The sequence below is a fragment of the Bubalus bubalis genome, chromosome 17, assembly GCF_019923935.1.
Source record: "Bubalus bubalis isolate 160015118507 breed Murrah chromosome 17, NDDB_SH_1, whole genome shotgun sequence".
NCBI classification, from domain to species: Eukaryota; Metazoa; Chordata; class Mammalia; order Artiodactyla; family Bovidae; genus Bubalus; species Bubalus bubalis.
The window spans coordinates 33,223,974-33,246,344 of NC_059173.1; positions in this window are offsets into that span (position 1 = coordinate 33,223,974).

The window sequence follows — 22,371 nt, forward strand, 5'->3', positions numbered from 1 at the left end:
GCTTAGCAACATTGGACAGCTGACTCCTCCCATTCTGCTCCCTCTCTGGTGAGCAGGAAAGCATCTCCCATCCTCCACAATCAGCTCTTAGAGAAGGTGTTCCCCTATACAGATTTACGCTCCCAGATTTAGGACACCCAGGTCAAGGAGTGTCCAGGACACTGAATGCAGCCTGATGTTCATTCTTCATTATTTTGTTCCCTTAAGGAAGAAGCTCAGTCTCTCCCTTGGAGGTCATTTTTCCTTGAGGTTCTCCAACATGTCAAACACATCCCCATATGTCAAAACTCCTTGTCATTTAATTTCTGCCTTCTAGCCTCTACCCTTTGCCCCTAATTTAATTGATTAAGATCATGTTCCAAGATCACTTCACAATTTGTGAAGTTTTCCACAAAATGGTATGATATTTAGGAGCACTGTTTGCTCAAGCATACAGAAGATCTAGGAGCAGTTTTGCTAAATTCAAAGGCTGCCTGACTCAGTCAAGATCACCAGCTACAAGGATGAAAAACTCCTATGTAGGGATTACATTTTACTTGCTGTTGGTCTCTGTACCTCAAAATGTATTGGTAATCCTTCAAACAAACTATTTCTGGATAAATAGGAGTCCAAAAAATGCTTTATTATTTTATTATAAATTTTTATCAGAATATAGTTGCTTTACAATGTTGTGTTAATTTCTGCTTTGCAGCAAATAGAATCGGCCATACATATACATGCATTGCCCTCTTTTTGGATTTCCTTTCCATTTAGGTCACCACAGAGCACTGAGTAGAGTTCCCTGTGCTACACAGTAGGTTCTCATTAGTTATCTATTTTATACATCGTGGTGTATATATGTCAATCCCAATCTTCAAAGCATCCCACCTCCCTCCCTACTTTGAATTCCATACAATTGTTTTCTATACCTTTGTCTCCATTTCTGCTTTGTAAATAAGTTCACGAGTATTAATTTTCTAGATTCCATATATAAGCGATACTACATGATATTTGTTTTTCTCTTTTTGATTTACTTCATTCTGTATGAAAATCTCTCTTATCCATGACTCTGCAAATGGCAGGATTTTGTTCCCTTTTATGCATATATATATTGCGTCTTCTATGTAAGTTTCCTTTATTCTTAAGACGCTTGTAATCATATGGGTATAACAGCTTATCTATTTATCTAAGCTATTTCCCAGCTTTAGAATTGACAGAATAGTATTGGTAAGTTATGGGATAAACACAATGGAGGGAAAATATAGAGACAAGGCGCCTACATCTCTTGACCCAGGACTGTGCTTGTGACAAGCTCTCTATAGTTTTTGGTGGATGATGACGATGACAAGGGGGCCTGAACATTCTCTGCGGAGTCACTAAACTTCAGACAGGCTTCCTTCTGACTCTGGGGTCCTGACTTCCCTTTTCTTAGTGCATTTATTTTAGAAATTTGTAGTATAATTGTAGTTTGTAATTGTAAATTCTTTCTCTGTTCCCTTGAGAAGTCAATCTTTTTAAAAGCTTGTTGCCAGTTTTACAACCCAGGAGTATGCTCTCAAGGACCCTATGAGACGTTATCAGCAGCCCCATCTCCAGGCTCTGTGGGATGGTAGGTATCTGACTTGGTTAGGGGACTTGCTTCAAGTTGTATAAATAACTCCTATTTATTTTGTCATGGGATAAAGCCATATATAAGACACATTTGACTTATAATATCTTCCTAATGTCCTCCACTAATATACTTTTCCATGAGCTCATGCTGTACTTAGTTGTACTTAGTCATTTCTGACTCTTCCCAACCCATGGACTGTAGCCTGCCAGGCTCTCTGTCCATGGAATCCCCCAGGCAAGGAAACTGGAGTAGGTACCCATTCCCTTCCTCAGGGGATCTTCCTGAGCCAGGGATCAAACCTGATTCTCTTGCATTGCAGGCAGATTCTTTTTACCATCTGAGGTATCAAGGAAGCCATGCCAGGACTTATGAGCTCAAGCTAGGACTTGAAAGCCCTCTCAAACTTTGTTTCAGCAAAATTGAACTCAGACTGAGTTCTGGCCTCTCTTTTCTATTGCCATAGTTTTCCTCCGTTTAATTTTGTTCAGTGTAATCTTTGCTTTGATAATTATGATGGTTTTCTCAAATTTGAAGTTCAGGTCAAAGAATGACACCAGTGGAAATAAATAGGGGGAGAGAAGGGCAGTGGGCCCTATGGATGGAGGAACTTCTTGAGTTTAGATATTTGGGATTTGAGGTGGTGATTGTAATTCAAGTGAAGGTGTGCCCCTGGACGATTGACTTGAAAGCCAGCCAGCACAGCAATGATATTAAAGCTCTGATAATGTCATTTTTTTTTTTTTTTCTGAAGGAGCAGACACAGAGAGAAGGGGTAGGAGCTATAATGGAAGCTTTGCAAAGAGTAAGGAGCACTAGGAGGTGTCAGGAGAGAAGATAAAGGGGTCCCCAGTAAATAGCAGAAATAAGAATGAAAAAAAGAGCTTGCATTTGAGCTGAAAGGTGATTGGCTGATTCCTATGAGTATTACATCAGTAGAGAGGTGATAGAAAGGACTTTAAAGGAGGAATATATAGCCAAGAATAGTATCAGAAATAGTACACAAATCACTTGAGAATTTGAACCAAATTAGAAAAAAAAAAAAAGTTAAGTAGGAGCTTAAAGGGAGAAGGCAATGGCAACCCACTCCAGTACTCTTGCCTGGAGAATCCCATGGACGGAGGGGCCTGGTGGACTGCAGTCCATGGGGTCGCACAGAGACATGACTGAAGCAACTTAGCAGCAGTAGCAGCAGCAAAGCATTTATTAAAGGTAGACTTGAAAGCATAACCAAAGAGATTGGTAATCAAGGTACTAGATAGTTATTTTTGATGGAAAATGATATCCAATAAGTGAATGATTTGAGTATGTGATGTGTTTAATATGTAACTTTGTTAATATGATTTCCTTGACGTGAGAACCAATTTTTGTCTTTGGAAAGGTATCTTATGAAGTTGGTCATTTATTTTCTTTTAACAGTACACTGAAAAAGAAAGATGAAGAAATTTTTATAACTTTGATTTTTTTAAATGGATAATTAATCATAATAGAGGGAAAAACTTCTTCTATGTCCATGAGTACCTTCAGATAACTCAGGGCAAATACCTGTTAGAGAAAACTATTGGGCAAAGTGTTTGTTTTAGAAAGAAAGTGCTTCACACTGTAAATAAAGGGAGAGAAAGAAGGTAAATAACATTTTTGTTGAATTTTTGACTTTTAAAGACATAGTAGGAATGAAGATAACACTATGGACTCTTTGGGCTGTATATGCACATTAGTTCACACTCACATAGTGCTTCCTATGTGTTAGGCACTTTTAATTTATTTAACACACCGAGTCTGTGGGAAATTATTATTACTATTTCCATTTTACTCATGAGGAACTTGGCAGGTTAAGTAACCTGCTTGGCATTGCTCACCTCAGCAGTAGAATCAGACTAGAATCCAGGCAATCCAGATCCAAAATCTATGTAAACTGTACTTGACAACCTCTTGTATCGGAGACAGAAAACAGATGGTGCAAATTCCCAAATGGGATCTGACTCTTCAAAATATATCGATCAGCAACACATTTGAGAGGAATTGGATCAAATTAAGTGTTAAAAATGATTAAAACCAATTTTCTGCTTATGCTTTCTGTGTTTCCTTTATCACATATTTTTCTTAAAAAGATGTGGATAGAAATTTGCTTAATGGCTGATCCAAGAATATTCTCATTGAGCAAGATTGGCCTCATGGAGAAAATATTGTAAATGTTCTACTTTCTCTCATTTTCCTGATGACAAGCTCCAAAAATTTTTACTTGGTTGATGGGAGTATATAACTTTTTGGGAATGTAGCAAAATTGAGTATACCACATAAATGTAATATTGAATTTATTAATAACTTTTGATGTGTGTGTGTGCATGTACTCTCAGGACTAATGGTCTATATAGCACTTTGTGCAAATTAGGAAAAAATGTCCTCTCTGCCTGGACAGATTAGAAAAACAGTCCTAGCTGAGCAATGAGAGCCTGGTATATCTGCACACCAGGGTGTCTGGGTTTTAACGCTAGCTCTGCTTCATCCTTGTGAAAACACTCTGGTAAACTACTAGTTTCTCTGTACGTCCATTTTTTCATTTGCAAACTAAGGACTTTTAGTGCTTTTCCCACAGGTAATTATGTGTATTACTTGAAGTGTTAGGAGGAGAGCATAGTCCATAGAAAAGTTTCACTAAATATTAGCTATTTGTCTTTTGAAAAATTATATATGGAATTAGTTTGAAGTAGTGATTTTTCCTACTTACTTTCATGAGAAAAAACTTATTGAGCTTTTTTCATTCATACTTAGTATCTGACTTTATCTTCATTAGACACACTTATGAATCAGCTAAAACAGTGTTTCAGGGACCTATACCTTGAACCCCAAGTTGAGATACAGGACTGTTTTCTGTGTTTGATGCTGTCATAGAAAATTTTATCCCAAGCCAACATTACTGCTCACAGAATATAAGGACATGTTTTTTCCAATTCTTTTGAGTGTGAATGAACTTTATAATGTAACTATTTTATGTCTTACTTTCTTTTTTTTTTAATTTTTAAAGCGGGATAGAAAAAATCAGTTTATTCTGTTTAATGGTATTTATTAAACACATACACACACAGGCATAGATGTACAGGTATGCATACATATATAGGTACAAATACATATGTGTTGTGCTGTGCTAAGTCACTTCAGTTATGTCCAACACTTTGCAATGCTATGGCCTATAGCCCAATGGCTCCTCTGTCCATGGGATTCTCCAGACAAGAGTACTGGAGTTGGTTGCCATGCCCTTCTCCAGGGGATCTTCCCAACCCAGAGATGGAACTTGGTCTCTTTATGTCTCATGCATTGGCAGACAAATTCTTTACTTCTAGTACCACCTGGGAAGCCCATAAACACACACAGATGCAGTTAACTTGCATTAATTATGTTCTAGAAAGTCTGGTTTGTTTTCTAAAGGGCTGTTTGAAATGTTTGTAAAAGTGACATCCAATGTTCCTTATTATGAATCCATACCCAAGGAGTAATTATTAAATCTAAGGTTTCTCTTCTTCTTATGAACGAGAATCTCTTCTTCTATTTTTTCTTTTTAATGTCAGATGACTCAAAAGAATCACAAAGTGGCATTGATTGAGGTCATTTTTGGCTAATGTGTCTTCTTCAAACAGTACTTTATGGTTCAAACCAAAGAAACTTAGAGAGCCCTTAATATTTGATTATACATTCAGAAAAATTTTCCAGCTATATTTTACATTGATAATCTGCTAAGGTACATAAGGAGACCTTAAGAGCCATGCTCTAGGGAAAAATAGATGGGTTTTAAATTTTCCTACTAGGAGTAGGGGTCCTGTTCCTTGAAAGTTGATGCAAAACACTACATCTTACATAGAAAACAAGCTTATGGTTAACAAAGGGGAAGAAAGGGGAGGAATAAGTTAGGAGTTTGGAATTAACAGGTACACACTACTACATATAAAATAGATAACCAACAAGAACCTACTGTATAGCACAAGGAATGCTTGTGCATTGAATATATTCAGTACCTTGTATAATCTATAGTGGAAAATAACTTGACAAAGTGTGTGTGTGTGTGTGTGTGCATGTGTATAACTAAATCACTTTGCTGTACACCTGAAACTAACATAACATTGTAAATCAGTTATAATTCAATTTTAAAAAAGTAAAAAAAAAATTAAAAAACACTTCAAATCATGCATGCCTAGACTTTGTTTTATTGTTTATTTATAACTATTAATATTATTGCTTACTGTAAAATATAATAGGCATTTTTAAAAGGTCCACTAAGTCTTAAAGTGTATTCTCAGGTTTGACTGCATACAGGGCCACCACATAGAGGCACAATTTCTTGGAGATGGGGCCTAGGAATGTGCATTTTAAGAGGGTCTTTGAATCAAAAGTGTTTTGATCCACACTAAAGTTTGAGTGGTTTTGCTCTGTACAATAGAGGATATGTGTAGTAGAAAGGAATAAAAAGAATAGTGGGAGAAAGAGATCAGAAATACACTAGCTAATTAAGACAGTGAGATGGGAATTAGAAAAAAAGCTGTTGAAGATGAGCAGGACCTGAGGGGGATTCCCAGGGACAGGCCCTGGTGTTCCTGCCTCTTATTTATAGGAAAGCTTTCACCTTCCCTGAGTTCCATAGAGGGAATTTAAAGAAGTGAGAAAATGCAGAAGCAAAGGAAAATGGTCAAGCAAGAAAAATAATAGGTGTTTAGCCATAAAACAAAATCAAGGATCTTCAGTTTTTCCTCAAGGGCTATAGATAATATCTTGAATCATATTCTTGAGTTTTGCAGAAATTGAAACCCCTACCATGTACATGCTGACCAACAGCATGTGGACTCCAGACCAGCTGGAATCAGAATGTTGATGGTTGAGATTCCCTAAATACCCACCCTGGTATCTCAATATCAACCAATCAGAGAACTGTGCATGAGCTGATCACTTCCTTAAAGCCCCCTGCTTCACATTGACTTTAAATGCTTTCCTGAAAACTTTAGGTGAGTTTGGGTCTGTTGAGCATGAGCTACCCATTCTCCTTGCTGGGCCCTGCAATAAACGTTGCACTTTCCTTCACCACAACCCAGTGTTAGTAGATTGGCTTTGCTGTGCACTGTGTGTTGGGTGAGTGAACCCTGGTTTGACTTGGTAACACTAGCAGAGACTGCTTTTAATGAAATGTTTACTCTGCTGCATTAGTCTGAGTTTCCCAGTGAAACAAAAGCAATAGGATGTCTACCTACCTACTTATCTATCTAATCACCTAATGAGAAAGAGAGAGATTTATTATAAGAAATTGGCTCATGTGATTTTGTAGGATGAGAAGTCCAGGTTGGAGACTAAGAGAGCTTTTGTTGTTTTCAGTCACTAAGTTGAGTCCAGTGTTTTGTTACCCCATGGACTGCAGCACGCCAGGCTTCCCTGTCCTTCACTATCTCTTGGAATTTTCTCAAACTCATGTCCACTAAAATTCAGTGAAGCCATCCAACCATCTCATTCTCTGTCTCCCCCTTCTTTTCCTGCCCTCAACCTTTCTCAGTATCAGGGTCTTTTCTAAGTTGGCTCTTCAAATCAGGTGGCCAAAGTATTGGAGCTTTAGCTTTAGCATCAGTCCTTCCAATGAATATTCAGGGTTGATTTCCTTTAGGATTGACTGGTTTGATCTCCTTGTTGTCCAAAAGACCTGCAAAAAAATCTTTTCCAGCACCACAGTTAGAAAGCATCAGTTCTTTGGCACTTAGCCTTTTTTATGGCCCAACTCTCGCATCCACACATGAGTACTGAGAAAACCATAGCTTTGACTATTAAGACCTTTGTTGACAAAGTGTTGTCTCTGCTTTTTAATATACTGTGTAGGTTTGTCATAGCTTTTCCTCCAAGGAGCTTGTGTCTTTTAATTTCATGGCTGCAATCACTGTCTGCAGTGATTTTGAAACCCGAGAAAATAAAATATGCCACTGTTTCTAGCTGATGACCATTAAAATCTGAGGGGCTGAGAACCAGAGAAGCCAATGGTGAAGTTGGAGTCTGAGGAGTTCTGATTCTAAAGTCAGAAGACAACCAATGTCTCAGCTTGAAGAACATCAGGCAGGGAGAGAAATCATTTTTTCCTCAGCTTACTTAAGTAAGGCTTTTAATGGATTTTCCCATCTTCATCTGGGAAAAAAGTATGCTTTATTCAGTCTACATATTCAAATGTTAATCTCATCCACAAACATCCTCATAGATACACTCAGACAATGTTTAACCAACACCTCGGGAATTTTAGGCTGACACATAAAATTGGCATTACAGGTGTGATGATGCCTTTGCTCTCACAAATTTCTTCAACTTTCAGTGGAATGTTGAGATGCCACAATAAAAATGTGCTTGTTGTGCTAGAAGTTCTTTAGAAGTCAGGAAGCTCTGCATTGACCAGGTGAGAGGAATTCTAAACTTCTATCACTCTGCAGTAGGTGGTCAACTGGCCATTGGATTATATGCTATGTATGAACTCTGAATAAATGATTTGATGTGTTCAACTCCTATTACCTATTGTAATAGTCGCTTCAGTCATGTCTGGCTCTTTGTGACCCTATGGACTGTAGCCTAATAGGCTCCTCTGTCCATGGGATTTTCCAGGCAAGAATATTGGAATGGGTTGCCATATCCTCCTCCAGGGGATCTTTTTGCCCCCAGGAATTGAACCTGGGTCTTATGCTTTGAAGGCAGGTCCTTTACCACTGACCTTTCTGGGAAACGACTATTAGCAGTTCAGTTCAGTTGCTCAGTCGTGTCCGACTCTTTGTGACCCCATGAATCACAGCATGCCAGGCCTTTCTGTCCATCACCAACTCCCGGAGTTCACTCAAACTCATGTCCATCGAGTCGGTGATGCCATCCAGCCATCTCATCCTCTGTCATCCCCTTCTCCTCCTGCCCCCAAGCCCTCCAAGCATCAGAGTCTTTTCTAATGAGTCAACTCTTCACATGAGGTGGCCAAAGTACTGGAGTTTCAGCTTTAGCATCAGTCCTTCCAATGAACACCCAAGACTGATCTCCCTTAGAATGGACTGGTTGGATCTCCTTGCAGTCCAAGGGACTCTCAAGAGTCTTCTCCAACACCACAGTTCAAACACATCAATTCTTTGGCGCTCAGCTTTATTCACAGCCCAACTCTCACATCCATACATGACCACTGGAAAAACCATAGCCTTGACTAGATGGACCTTTGTTGACAAAGTAATGTCTCTGATTTTTAATATATTATCTAGGTTGGTCATAACTTTTCTTCCAAGGAGTAAGCGTCTTTTAATTTCATGGCTGCAATCATCATCTGCAGCAGTTTTGGAGCCCCCCAAAATAAAGTCTGACACTGTTTCTACTCTTTCCCCATCTATTTCCCATGAAGTGATGGGATCAGATGCCATGATCTTAGTTTTCTGAATGTTGAGCGTTAAGCCAACTTTTTCACTCTCCTCTTTCACTTTCATCAAGAAACTTTTGAGTTCCTCTTCACTTTCTGCCATAAGGGTGGTGTCATCTGCATATCTGAGGTTATTGATATTTCTCCCAGCAATCTTGATTCAGCTTGTGCTTCCTCCAGCCCAGCGTTTCTCATGATGTACTCTGCATAGAAGTTCAATAAGCCTGGTGACAATACACAGTCTTGACGTACTCCTTTTCCTATTTGGAACCAGTCTGTTGTTCCATGTCCAGTTCCAACTGTTGCTTCCTGACCTGCATACAGGTCTCTCAAGAGGCAGGTCAGATGGTCTGGTATTCCGATCTCTTTCAGAGTTTTCCACAGTTTATTGTGATCCACACAAAGGCTTTGGCATAGTCAATAAAGCAGAAATAGATGTTTTTCTGGAATCCTCTTGCTTTTTCTATGATCCAGTGGATGTTGGCAATTTGATCTCTGTTTCCTCTGCCTTTTCTAAAACCAGCTTGAACATCAGGAAGTTCATGGTTCATGTATTGCTGAAGCCTGGCTTGGAGAATTTTGAGCATTACTTTACTAGCGTGTGAGATGAGTGCAATTATGTGGTAGTTTGAACATTCTTTGGCATTGCCTTTCTTTGGGATTGGAATGAAAACTGACCTTTTCCATTCCCGTGGCCACTGCTGAGTTTTCCAAATTTGCTGGCATATTGAGTGCAGCACTTTCACAGCATTATCTTTCAGGATTTGAAATAGCTCAACTGGAATTCCATCACCTCCACTATGTTTGTTCATAGTGATGCTTTCTAAGGCCCACTTCACATTCCAGGATGTCTGGCTCTAGGTGAGTGATCATACCGTCGTGATTATCTTGGTCGTGAAGATCTTTTTTGTGCAGTTCTTCTGCGTATTCTTGCCACCTCTTCTTAATATCTTCTGCTTCTGTTAGGTCCATACCATTTCTGTCCTTTGTTGAGCCCATCTCTGCATGAAATGTTCCCTTGGTATCTCTAATTTTCTTGAAGAGATCTCTAGTCTTTCCCATTCTCTTGTTTTCCTCTATTTCTTTGCATTGATCTCTGAGGAAGGCTTTCTTATCTCTCCTTGCTATTCTTTGGAACTCTGCATTCAGATGCTTATATCTTTCCTTTTCTCCTTTGCTTTTCACTTCTCTTCTTTTCACAGCTATTTGTAAGGCGTTCTCAGACAGCCATTTTGCTTTTTTGCATTTCTTTTCCATGGGGATGGTCTTGATCCCTGTCTCCTGTACAGTGTCATGAACCTCCATTCATAGTTCATCAGGCACTCTGTCTATCAGATCTTTTTGCTTAAATCTATTTCTCACTTCCACTGTATAATCATAAGGGATTTGATTTAGGTCATACCTGAATGGTCTAATGGTTTTCCCTACTTTCTTCAATTTAAGTCTGAATTTGGCAATAAGGAGTTCATGATCTGAGCCACAGTCAGCTCTCGGTCTTATTTTTGCTGACTGAATAGTGCTTCTCCATCTTTGGCTGCAAAGAATATAATCAAGCTGATTTCAGTGTTGACCATCTGGTGATGTCCATATGTAGAGTCTTCTCTTGTGTTGTTGGAAGAGGGTGTTTGCTATGACCAGTGAGTTCTCTTGCCAAAACTCTATTAGCCTTTGCCCTGCTTCATTCCGTATCCCAAGGCCAAATTTGCCTGTTACCCCAGGTGTTTCTTCATTTCCTACTTCTTCATTCCAGTCCCCTATAATGAAAAGGACATCTTTTTTGGGTGTTAGTTCTAAAAGGTCTTGTAGGTCTTCATAGAACCGTTCAACTTCAGCTTCTTCAGCATGACTGGTTGGGGCATAGGCTTGGATTACTGTGATATTGAATGGTTTGCCTTGGAAACGAACAGAGATCATTCTGTCATTTTTGAGATTGCATCCAAGTACTGCATTTTGGACTCTTTTGTTGACCATGATGGCTATTCCATTTCTTCTAAGGGATTCCTGCCCACAGTAGTAGATATAATGGTCATCTGAGTTAAAGTCACCCATTCCAGTCCATTTTAGTTCGCTGATTCCTAGAATGTCGACATTCACTCTTGCCATCTCCTGTATGACCACTTCCAATTTGCCTTGATTCATAAGTATGTTTAAATACACAAATATGATTTTTCTCCTCTTCTCAGGGAGTTTATTCTCTCGTAGGAAAGAGAAAACTCTTAGTAAAAGATACTATGGCCAGAATTAGAGGTAAAAAGAAATTAATGCTAATCACAGTGTTCAGAAAGGATGAAATGCCAAATACATGAAGAAGGAAGATTACTGATAACAAAGACATAAATATTCATAAAGGGATTATGTCATGTACTGGATGATATTAGGAAACCATTTTTACTACTCCAGAACTTCTGCTATGCTTTCATACAAAAGATACATAGGATGACATATGTTCCTGAAGATCCCAGAAACATTTTTGACAACACTGTCAAGTGGTCAGTTTGTGATTCACATACTCGACTTTCCCTTTCTTATTCCCATTTTCTCATAACAGACCACTCCCTCACTTACATGGGTCCAGTGTCCCAGTTTTTTCTGTCTTTCCTTTGATTCTGTTTTAAGTTCTTTTAATGCAGTGTTTGATAGTTTAGACTTTACTGCAAATGAATTTCACTGCATTCACTCCCATTGGAAATCATTTAGCTGGCCACAGATGACCAAGTTGGGGTGGGAGAGTCTAGGAGTAATAACATAACGAGTTTGGGAGTTACATGTCCTTGTCTCCTTTCCTCTCCATTTAACCTTATTTCTGAGACTTTCCGAAGAGAATGTTGAATTTTCCTTGACTAATGTCAAGAGAAAATTGCACCAGATAGGGTTAAACAGGCAAGGAAGACTGTATTTAAGAGTATTGAAATAGGAGTGAAGACCATTGCATTAGGGAAAAAGACTGAACTTAACCCTGACTACAAGGCCAGTTTGGTGAGAAAGTTACTGGATGGAAGCTACTAAGAGCAACTTTGTTTAATATATAGGGAAGGATGAGAGGAACTTGACTGGATATTAAAGGTTGAAAGAATTCTCGCTAAACAGGCTCAGTAGGATTACTGCTAAAACTAGTTTCAATAGGATTCTTTGCTCAACATAGGCCCAGTTGACACAAGTCAAGTCCTAGCTGAAAAGAGCTCTGAGAGAAGCCTGACTAAAGTTTAAGAATAGACAAAGTCTTTTTATAATTGAAAAAAGAGAAGTTCTTGTCAATAAGTTGAGCTGTTGGGTGCAGCTGAAAGGTGTGAGACAAAATGAATAATTTCCAGACTTCATTTGGCCAAAACTTTAGGTGTTTGAAGTTCTCTTCTTCTTTCTGTGCAGTAGCAATTGCCACAATAACTATCAGTTCTATATAGTCATATGAGCTAGTACATTTCATGGGTCCCTCTACCATCTCTTAGTCATATATGAGATAAATGGAGCCTAGTGAGGTGGAGTCTATTAGCCAACATCACACAGCTGAGGGGTGGAATTCAGATACCAGAGACCATGCTCTTTACTTCTAAGATATCCTGACGTATTGTGACGGTCCCACTTGACCAAGGCAGGTTCCTAATGCCCCATCTCTCCTAGATCCCTTCTCTCTTTTGTGGAGAAGTGTCCTTGATTTTAGTCTATTCTCCCATCTGTGTCTGGATCACCACAACATTCTGCTCTGCAACATGGCAACAGCCAAGACTGCTGGGAAAGCCCTTCACAGCCAATGGACCAATCAACTCTTTCAGTTCAGTTCAGTTCAGTCGCTCAGTTGTGTCAGACTCTTTACAACCCCATGAATCGCAGCACTCCAGGCCTCCCTGTCCATCACCAACTCCTGGAGTTCTCTCAAACTCAGGTCCATCGAGTTGGTGATTCCATCCAGCCATCTCATCCTCTGTCATCCCCTTCTCCTCTTGTCCCCAATCCATCCCAGCATCAGAGTCTTTTCCAGTGAGTCAACTCTTTGCATGAAGTGGCCAAAGTATTGGAGTTTCAGCTTTAACATTATTCCTTCCAATGAACACCCAGGACTGATCTCCTTTAGAATGGGCTGGTTGGATTTCCTTGCAGTCCAAGGGACTCTCAAGAGTCTTCTCCAACACCACAATTCAAAAGCATCAATTCTTCGGTGCTCAGCTTTCTTCACTTACATACTAGTAAATCCCACAGAAAAGCATGATGAGGTATAGAAAGCATCTCCTTGAAATGGGAAAGCAAGAAGACATCATAATTACATTCCTGACTTTTGAACGATTACCTATAAATGTGTATGCCAATGTATTTGAATTCCACATTGAATAAAACAACAGGAAAATAGGTGAACATTGAGAGCGATTAATGATACCGAAGAACTAAAAAAGAGAAAAAGTGTTATTAAAATTTGAATTGTCAAAGAAAGTAATATCAAATTCCAAATTGGTTACTATGTATGTTGTGTATACAAAGAATCAAGATCTTTATTTAAGGAGGAAGGACCCTGGAGTTGTCTTTGTAAATAACTAAATGGTAGGATTTCATGTGCACTCAGATAATTGCCCTGGGAGGTGTAAAAGGCTTTTTAAAGAATGATAAGTAAAATACTTTTATTTGCCCCTGACTTAATAAAAATGACAAAAATAGTTTAGATAAATGAAGGAACAAAACCATGTATGCTCAGATTAAGCTTTATATGAGCCTCAGAGAAATAAGATTCAATCTAATTTTTGTCATTTTGAAAATCTGCCTCTCTCTTTTTCTTCCTCTCTTCTTTCATTTCTAAAGGATAGTCAAGAAATGGCTTAAATTTGTTCACCTGAAAGCTGGGTTAGAACCTGGAGATGAACCATTTTTCTGAAATCACTATTTGCAGAAATATACAACTCCATAGCTGGGTGAAGATATTCTTGTCATGATGGAAAGCAGGTGTGACACAGCAGGAAGGTGAGGGTTGCCATGGTCACAGCCAAGACCTTCAGACATTATGGATGCTTCAGGAGAGTTGGACTGCCAGTATAGGTGTAGCTCCTGATCCTTTTGTAGCCACGATGGATGACATTCCCCAGGAAAGTTCAACTGCTCACTACCGTGCAAGGCTTTCACTCCTTCATGGATTCAAGTTTGATTTGGCAAAATAATCCTGTAGCACTTGATTGTAGCCTTGTGTTTTACAGTCAAAGCAACTGACATGGGTTAAGAACACTTCTGGTGTTTGGAGCTTTAGAATACATTAGTTTCTCTTACTTGTTCTGTTACTGAATCAAACTTGGGTCTAATTACCTGTGCAGTAGAGCCAATCTACTGATACTTGTTTGCAGTAAAGGATAGGGCAGTGTTTATTGCAGGTACCAAACAAGGAGTTCAGACAGCTAGTACTTCAAAGGTCTGAACTCCCTGAAAGCTTTTAGGGAAAGGTTTTTAAAGACAGGTGAGGAAGGGAAGTTGTGGGCTGTGTGATTAGCACATGGAAATTGTTCTGATTGGTTGGTGGTGAGGAAATCGGGAGTCAACATCATAAACACTCTGGTTCCAACTAGTCTGGGGTCTACGTGATTGCAGACAGCATTCAGTTAACCTCTTCATCTGGTAGGGGTTGAGTATTTGCAAAACAGCTCAAAGAACATGGTCAGAATGATACTTATAGCCCATCTTTGACTTTGTTTAAGGCAAAACTATTATTATTTTGTCTTGTTTGATTATTATCCTTTGTTTCTGCATTTTCTACCTTCTCTGATTAATTATTTTTGACTAATTTTAGACAAAAGGCAGGCAGAAGTCAGTTATGGGAAGGTCCCATAAGGTCCTGCTCAGTTATAGTTTTATCAGAGGGAAAGCTTTGTTGTTCACTTAGTCATTTCCAACTCTACTCTTTGTTATTCCATGGACTGCATCCTGCCAGGCTTCCCTATCATTCACTATCTCCCAAAGTTTGCTCAAACTCATGTCCATTGAGTCAATGATGCCATGCAAACATCTCATCCTCTGTCGTCCCCTTCTCCTCCTCCTCTCAATCTTTCCTTGCATCAGTGTCTTTTCCAATGAATTGGCTCTTCAAATCAGGTGGCCAAAGTATTGGAGCTTCAGCTTCAGCATCAGTCCTTCCAATGAATATTCAGGGTGGATTTCCTTTAAGATATTGATTGGTTTGATCTCCTTGCTGTCCAGGGGACTCCCCAGAGTCTTCTCCAGCACCACAGTTTGAAAGCATCAATTCCTCAGTGCTCAGCTTTCTTTATGGTCCAACTCTCACATTTGTACATGACTACTGGAAAAAGGATAGCTTTGACTATACAGACCTTTGTTGGCAAAGTGATATCTATGCTTTTTAACATGCAGTCTAGGTTTGTCATAGATTTTCTTCCAAGGAACAAGCATCTTTTAATTTCATGCCTGCAATCACTGTCCATAGTGATTTTGGAGTCCAAGAAAATAAAGTCTACCACTATTTCCATTCCCCCCACCCCACTCCCCATCTATTTGCTATGAAGTAATGCTACCTGGTGTTTAATTGGGTTCTGGAGTCAGATCACCAGGGTTTCAATGTGGGTTGAAGTATTTTTTAACATGTCTGATTCTATTCTACTTTTCTGTGCCTCATTTTCACTTCCACAAAATGGAGGGTGACAGCATTCCCTCTTTCTCAGAAGCTTTGATGAGGATTAAGTGAGGTAACAGGAAACATTTCAAACTCTTCTTGACACATACATGCTCAGTGAAGATTGGTTAATGTTTTCTAAAATGAGCAATGAATTGAGCTATTCATATTCAAATAAAGAGTTTATTTTCTAAAAATGTTTAATTCCTAAGTTTTTGTGATTTTAAAATATATGGAACCCAGCAGAGAGTTTGTGTATATGTGTACATGTGTTGGACGTTGGGAGAGTGCAGACAATGAAAATCCAGGCATTGCTGATTAGCTCTGTGGTGTTAAGAATAGGAAAGAACTAGGGTCAGAGCTAAGGAATACTAGTTTCCTTATAATGTATTTTATTTTTAAAATTCTAGTTCTAGAGTTAGAGTTTTTCTTTAATATTTCTTTCCACTACAAGCGGGGCATGGAATGAGGTTGTCCTTTGAGAAGGCCCAATTTTGGTGACATATTTATGCCCCTAAATTTTATCTAAGAAGAGTTTAATTCTTTGACCCATTTCCCTACTAATACAATACAGAGAGAAGAACATGAGCAGGGTGAGCACAATATAGCTTATTAAGGATTTCAGTTGTTGATCCATGAAAGTGGAGGACACTAAGAGCCTCCTCTGAAGTTTGTGGTAAGACTTTGGATTAAGGATAGAGGTTCTCACTAGCAATCTTTCTCCCTTTATCAAGAGAGATTATATCTACCAAGAAAGGACTGGTTTCTTATCCTGCAAATTGTGTTTCAACTAAGCAGATCTGACTTGACTGTAGCCATCAGTAGGCTTAAAAGTGATACAAGCGATGCTCTCTATTTAACTAGGAATAAACAGGAGGCAACTAGGAACAAATTGAGTTATCTTTCTTGCAGATTAGAAAGCACTGTTGTTGTTAGTCAATGTTCTGTTCTTGTCATATAATTTGCCTGTTTCTCAGGGGGCCCTTTCTTCTTTCTACCTCTTCCTCACATTAGGATACTGTTGGAAGAGTAGAGCAGTATAGTGTTGTCTGAAATTAGGTTCTTACACATTATTATTACTGTGTGATTCTTGACCTTAATGAAGCACAACCTCAAACCTTATCTACAAGACACAGATATATTATAGCCAAAGTAATGCATAAATTTGCATAAGATAGTATACAATATTTGGCAATTTTAAATCTTAGTTTTCAATGGCTGCCATACATTTCTTAATATCCTGAAAGCCATAATGTCAAAATATCAGTGGAGATGAAAATGTTAGTGATAAAATACATAGAATTGTAGTATTCTTAGATCTTATTCTTAGTTTTATATGTGCTACTTTATTTGAATTTCACCCATACCTCATACATTATTTTATTCCTCTGGCCTGGTTTCATGGCCCTCTAATTTATTCCACTCTTCTAATTCCAAGAAGACAGCACCTTTTCATTTCATTGATTTTGACCATCACATCCTTTTTTTGACTATTCTTAGGGATCTGGTTCTGCTCTTAGACGTGAAATGCTTCAAGGAGATAGCATTGCTTACCCTCTAATTTGAGATTTTTTGTTTTTCAAACAATTCTCTCTTCATGGGGCAGGGATAAGGGGGTGAGATGAGGAAGGTACCACTTGTATTATATTTTAGCTCCAAAGTGAGATTGCCTTTTTATTGAGTTGTAAGAACCTATTGAAGAAGGAATTCATAGAGCCTGGACTCCATCTTAGGCCTGTTCATGCTGATCATGCTCAGCCACCTTTCCAATGGACTCTGAACTCTGTGTTTAGTGCCTATGAAAACAACAACAGAGTGATAAGACCCCCTCCAGACAGGGGAACCTTGAAGATCCTATCTAGGTTACTCATCGCCTAAGAGAAAACATACACTAATCACCCTTTCCTCCAGACAGGCCATACATTTTTCTGTATCTATTGGAGTGTACCCTCGGGTTTATTGATTATTGGCTAATTGTTTGACTGTTTGAGCACATAAGCACATAGCACATGAATGATGGGGTTATTGGGATTGTATTTTCCTTGGTTTATGTAAGTCTCAAGGAATTTGGGGTGGTGGGTTCAGACACGTACACATGGGGTATAAAAGATTTTCACAAATGCTAGTCAGGGTCCTTGGCTCAGAGGAGACTCTGCCTTGGGCCCGCCAGTGTAATAAACTGCACTCCACTATCTGCATTGTCCTTCTGAGTGAGTTTGTTTCCTGGAATGCGTGGCTACAACACTATATGTTAGTCCTTTACTAGATACATGTTTTTCAAATATTTTCTCTAAATTTATGACTTGCCCTTTTATTTTCTTCACAATATAGTATAAAGAGCAAAAGTTTTAAACTTTAATTAAGTGTAACTTATTGGTTGTTTTCTTTGATGTCTTTATGTACACTATTTAAAACACCATTGTCAAACTTAAGGTTACCAAGATTTTTATGCTATGCTGTCTTTTAGAAATGTGATAATTTAAGCTTCTATATTTCAGCTTATGGTTAGTGTTTTTATATAATGTCAGAGAATGGTTGAGGCTTTTGTTTTTCAAAATAAGGTTGTCCCATTGTTCTAGCCCAATTTGTTGAAAGAACTATCATTTCCCATTTAGTTGCCTTGACATCTCTGTTGAAATCCATTGACAAGGTGTCTGTGTATCTATTTCTGGACCCACTGATAGTTTGCATTGAATTACATGTCTATTTTTATGTCAACATCACACTTTCTTGACTACAGTCTTGTAATATGTTTTAAAATTAGATAGTATAAGTCCTCCAATTTTGTTCATTACTTTTAAAGATCACTTTGGTTTCTTTAGGTCTTATTGAAAGGTTGTGACTATGAGCCGTGAGCTATGCTGGGATTTGTGACCTCTGGAGGACAGGATTTCAATCCAGGGACAGAGACGAGGCTTGATCACCTGAAGCTTTTGTGTAATAAAGTTTTATTAAGGTATAAAAGGGATAGATGAAGCTTCTGACATAGACATCGGAAGGGGGCAGAAAGAGTGCCCTTTTTGCAAGTTTTTAGCAAGGAGTTACATATCTGTTTGTAAGTTGCTAATCAGATAAAGAATAACCTCAAAACTAAGAGAGTTGCACCAGGCCCCTCTCCCACAGCATGCGTTTTGAGATAGCATTGGCACAGGGTGAGTCATCCCTGGGCCATAAAACAATTGACATGAATCTTCAAGAAAGGCAGATTTCCAAGCAAATCCATCGTTTCATTAACATAGTTCAAGAGAACATTTCCATGAGTAAGACCTACTGGTTTGTTGAGCCATTATCAATTCAAAGTTTGAGTCTTAGGCAGATTTGAAGAAAGGCAGATTCCAAGGCGAATACATAGTTCATTAATGTAGCTTAAGAAAAACATTTCCATAAGAAAAACACATGGGTTAGCTCAAGTTTGAGAAAGTTAAGTTCAGGCAGAACCTGATGTTGTGACAACAGAGAATTTAAAAGAAAGAAATTTAAAAGAAAGCTCCTTTTAATTTTGTATAGAGAAGGAAAAAAAAAAAAAAAAAGAAAACCCACACACAAAAAACCTCTGCCACTTGCAGTTTATTTCCTCTGCTTGGGGACCCCTAGCCTTCCTACATGTTACCCTCTCATTATGTACTTGCACATAACTATTAGAGTCAGATGGCCTATTCCTATTAAAAACCTGTTGGCATTTTGTTTGAGATTGTGTTAAACCTGTACATCAACTCAGGTAGAATAAAATCTTAACAATAATTGATGTGAACTGTGAAGATGCTGCTTCTTCTTTAAATTTTCTCTCATCAATATTTTATAGTTTTCAGTGTACAGGAATGACATAGTTTGTCAAAATTTATTTTTATATATTTCAAATTTTTCATACTATTGTAAATGGTACAGTTTAAAAATTTTAATTTGATTACTTATTGCTGGGAAAGAAATGGCACCCCACTCCAGTACTCTTGCCTGAAAATCCCATGGATAGAGGAGCCTGGTAGGCTGCAGTCCATGGGGGTCACTAAAAGTCAGACATGACTGAGCGACTTCACTTTCACTTTTCACTTTCATGCATTGGAGAAGGAATGGCAACCCACTACAGTGTTCTTGCCTGGACAATCCCAGGGATGGGGGAGCCTGGTGGGCTGCCGTCTCTGGGGTTGCACAGAGTCAGACACTACTGAAGCGACTTAGCAGCAGTAGCAGCATTGCTAGTTTGTAAAACTATAACTGGTTTTGTTTATTGATTTTGTAAACCTTACTAAACTCTGTTGCTAATTCTAGTAGATTTTTGGAAATTCCTTAAGATGTTTTACATAGAGGACCATGTTGTTGCCAGAAGGGGGACCCCTTCCAGGGCCCAAAACTGGGCTCTTGTCTAACACTCGGAAATGAATTGTCCTAGGAGACACATGTGCTTACAAAGCAAGAGATTTTATTGGGAAAGGGCACCCGGATGGAGAGCAGTAGGGTAAGGGAACCCAGGAGAACTGCTCTGCCACGTGGCTCACAGTCTCAGGTTTTATGGTGATGGGATTAGTTTCCAGGTTGTCTTTGGCCAATCATTCTAATTCAGAGTTTTTCCTGGCGGTGGACGCATTGCTCAGCCAAGATGGATGCTAGGGAGAGGGATTCTGGGAAGTGGATGGACTCGCAGTGTCTCCTTTTGACCTTTCCCGAACTCTTCCGGTTGGTGGTGGCTTATTAGTTCCATATTCCTTATCAGGATTTCCTGTCATAAAACAACTCATTCGAATGGTTACTAAAGGGCCTGACCAGGGTGGGCGGTTTCAGTCAGTGTGCTTTCCTTGACAATGTCATCTGTAAGTTTTCTTTTTCCTCCAATCTGTTTTCTTTTTCTTTTTTAAAAAAATTTCCTTCTTCATTATACAGCTGAGGGCTGCCAGTATAGTGCTAAATTAAATTATCAGAGTGATTTAGTGAATTTTATGTTGTCTGGTTCTAGAATTTTTGTATTCTTTCACAGATTTTTGAAGCTTATTCTATAATTTACCTAAGTTCTTTGAAAACAGCAGAGTAACCTTTAGCCCAGAGCTAATTTGGCTCTATTATGGTTTGAATACATAATCAGTTGCCTCATACATAAAGAGATTTCTACACTCTAGCTGTTGGGAAGATGGATTATTTCCAGCCTACAGTGATGTCTGGAATTGTTTCACCAACCTCTGGTAGTTACCTCACATGCAAGTGCTAAAAAGTGTTCAGTTGACTATTGTAAAATAGTTCTGAAATGAACATTTGGGTGCACGTGCTTTTTGAATTATGTGTTTTCCAGGTGGAAGAAACCTAAGTGTCAACTGACAGTTGAATGGATAAAGAAGATTTGGTAGATATATACAATGGAATATTACTCAGCCATTAAAAGAAACAAAACTGGGTCATTTGTAAAGACATGGATGGACCTAGAAACTGTCCTACAGAATGAAGTAAGTCAGAAAGAGAAAAACAAATATTGTAAGTTAACACATATATGTGAAATCTAGAAAAAAGGTATAGATAATGATATTTGCAAAGCAGAAATAGAGACACAGACATAGAGAACAAACATAGATACTAAGGGGTACAGGGGGGCTAAATTGGGAGGTTGGGATTGACACATATACACTAATGATACTATGTATAAAATAGATAGCTAATGATGATAACCTATTGTATAGCACATGCACACTAAGTCACTTCAGTCATGTCTGACTCTGACCTTATGGACTAGCCTGCCAGGCTCGTCTGTCCATGGGATTCTCCAGGCAAGAATACTGGAGTGGGTTGCCATTTTTTTCTCCAGGGGATTTTTCCCACCCAGGAATCGAACCCGTGTCTCTCATGTCTCCTGCATTGACAAGTGGGTTCCTTACCACTAGGGCCACCTAGGAAGCTATAGCACAGGGAACTCTACTCAATGGTTTGTGGTGACCCAAATGGCAAAGCTATGGTTTTTCCAGTGGTCATGTATGGATGGGAGAGTTGGGCTGTGAAGAAAGCTGAGCACCGAAGAATTGATGCTTTTGAACTGTGGTGTTGGAGAAGACTCTTGAGAGTCCCTTGGACTGCAAGGAGATCCAACCAGTCCATTCTGAAGGAGACCAGCCCTGGGATTTCTTTGGAGGGAATGATGCTAAAGCTGAAACCAGTACTTTGGTCACCTCATGCGAAGAGTTGACTCATTGGAAAAGACTCTGATGCTGGGAGGGATTGGGGGCAGGAGGAGAAGGGGACGACAGAGGCTGAGATGGCTGGATGGCATCACTGACTCAATGGCTGTGAGTCTGAGTGAACTCCGGGAGTTGGTGATGGACAGGGAGGCCTGGCGTGCTGCGATTCATGGCGTTGCAAAGAGTTGGACACGACTGAGTGACTGAACTGAACTAAAATGGCAAAGAAATTAAAAAAAAAAAAAAAAGAGGGGATATATGTATACATTTGACTGATTCACTTTGCTATATAGCAGAAACTGACATACCAGTGTAAAGTGACTATACTCCGATAAAATTAATTTAAAAAAAGCACTCAGCTGAGGACTCAAGAGAAACTCTGCCTATTTTTAGAATTCACACTCTCTCTCTGTAGCACTCCCTGATTTTTATGCTGATCTACAAACTTTAGCTTCTTTGGACTCCACAAACTCTCAGCTCAATCTCTTCAATTCAGGAGGACATTCATTATCTGTTTGGTTTCTACTATTCTGAGGCCTAGAACACTGCAGATGGAAGGCTGGAGGAATTTTAGGCCTCCCTTCATTTGTTTCCTTTTTCTCTGAAATCACTGTTTTGAGATGACTTTTGTCCAAAGCTG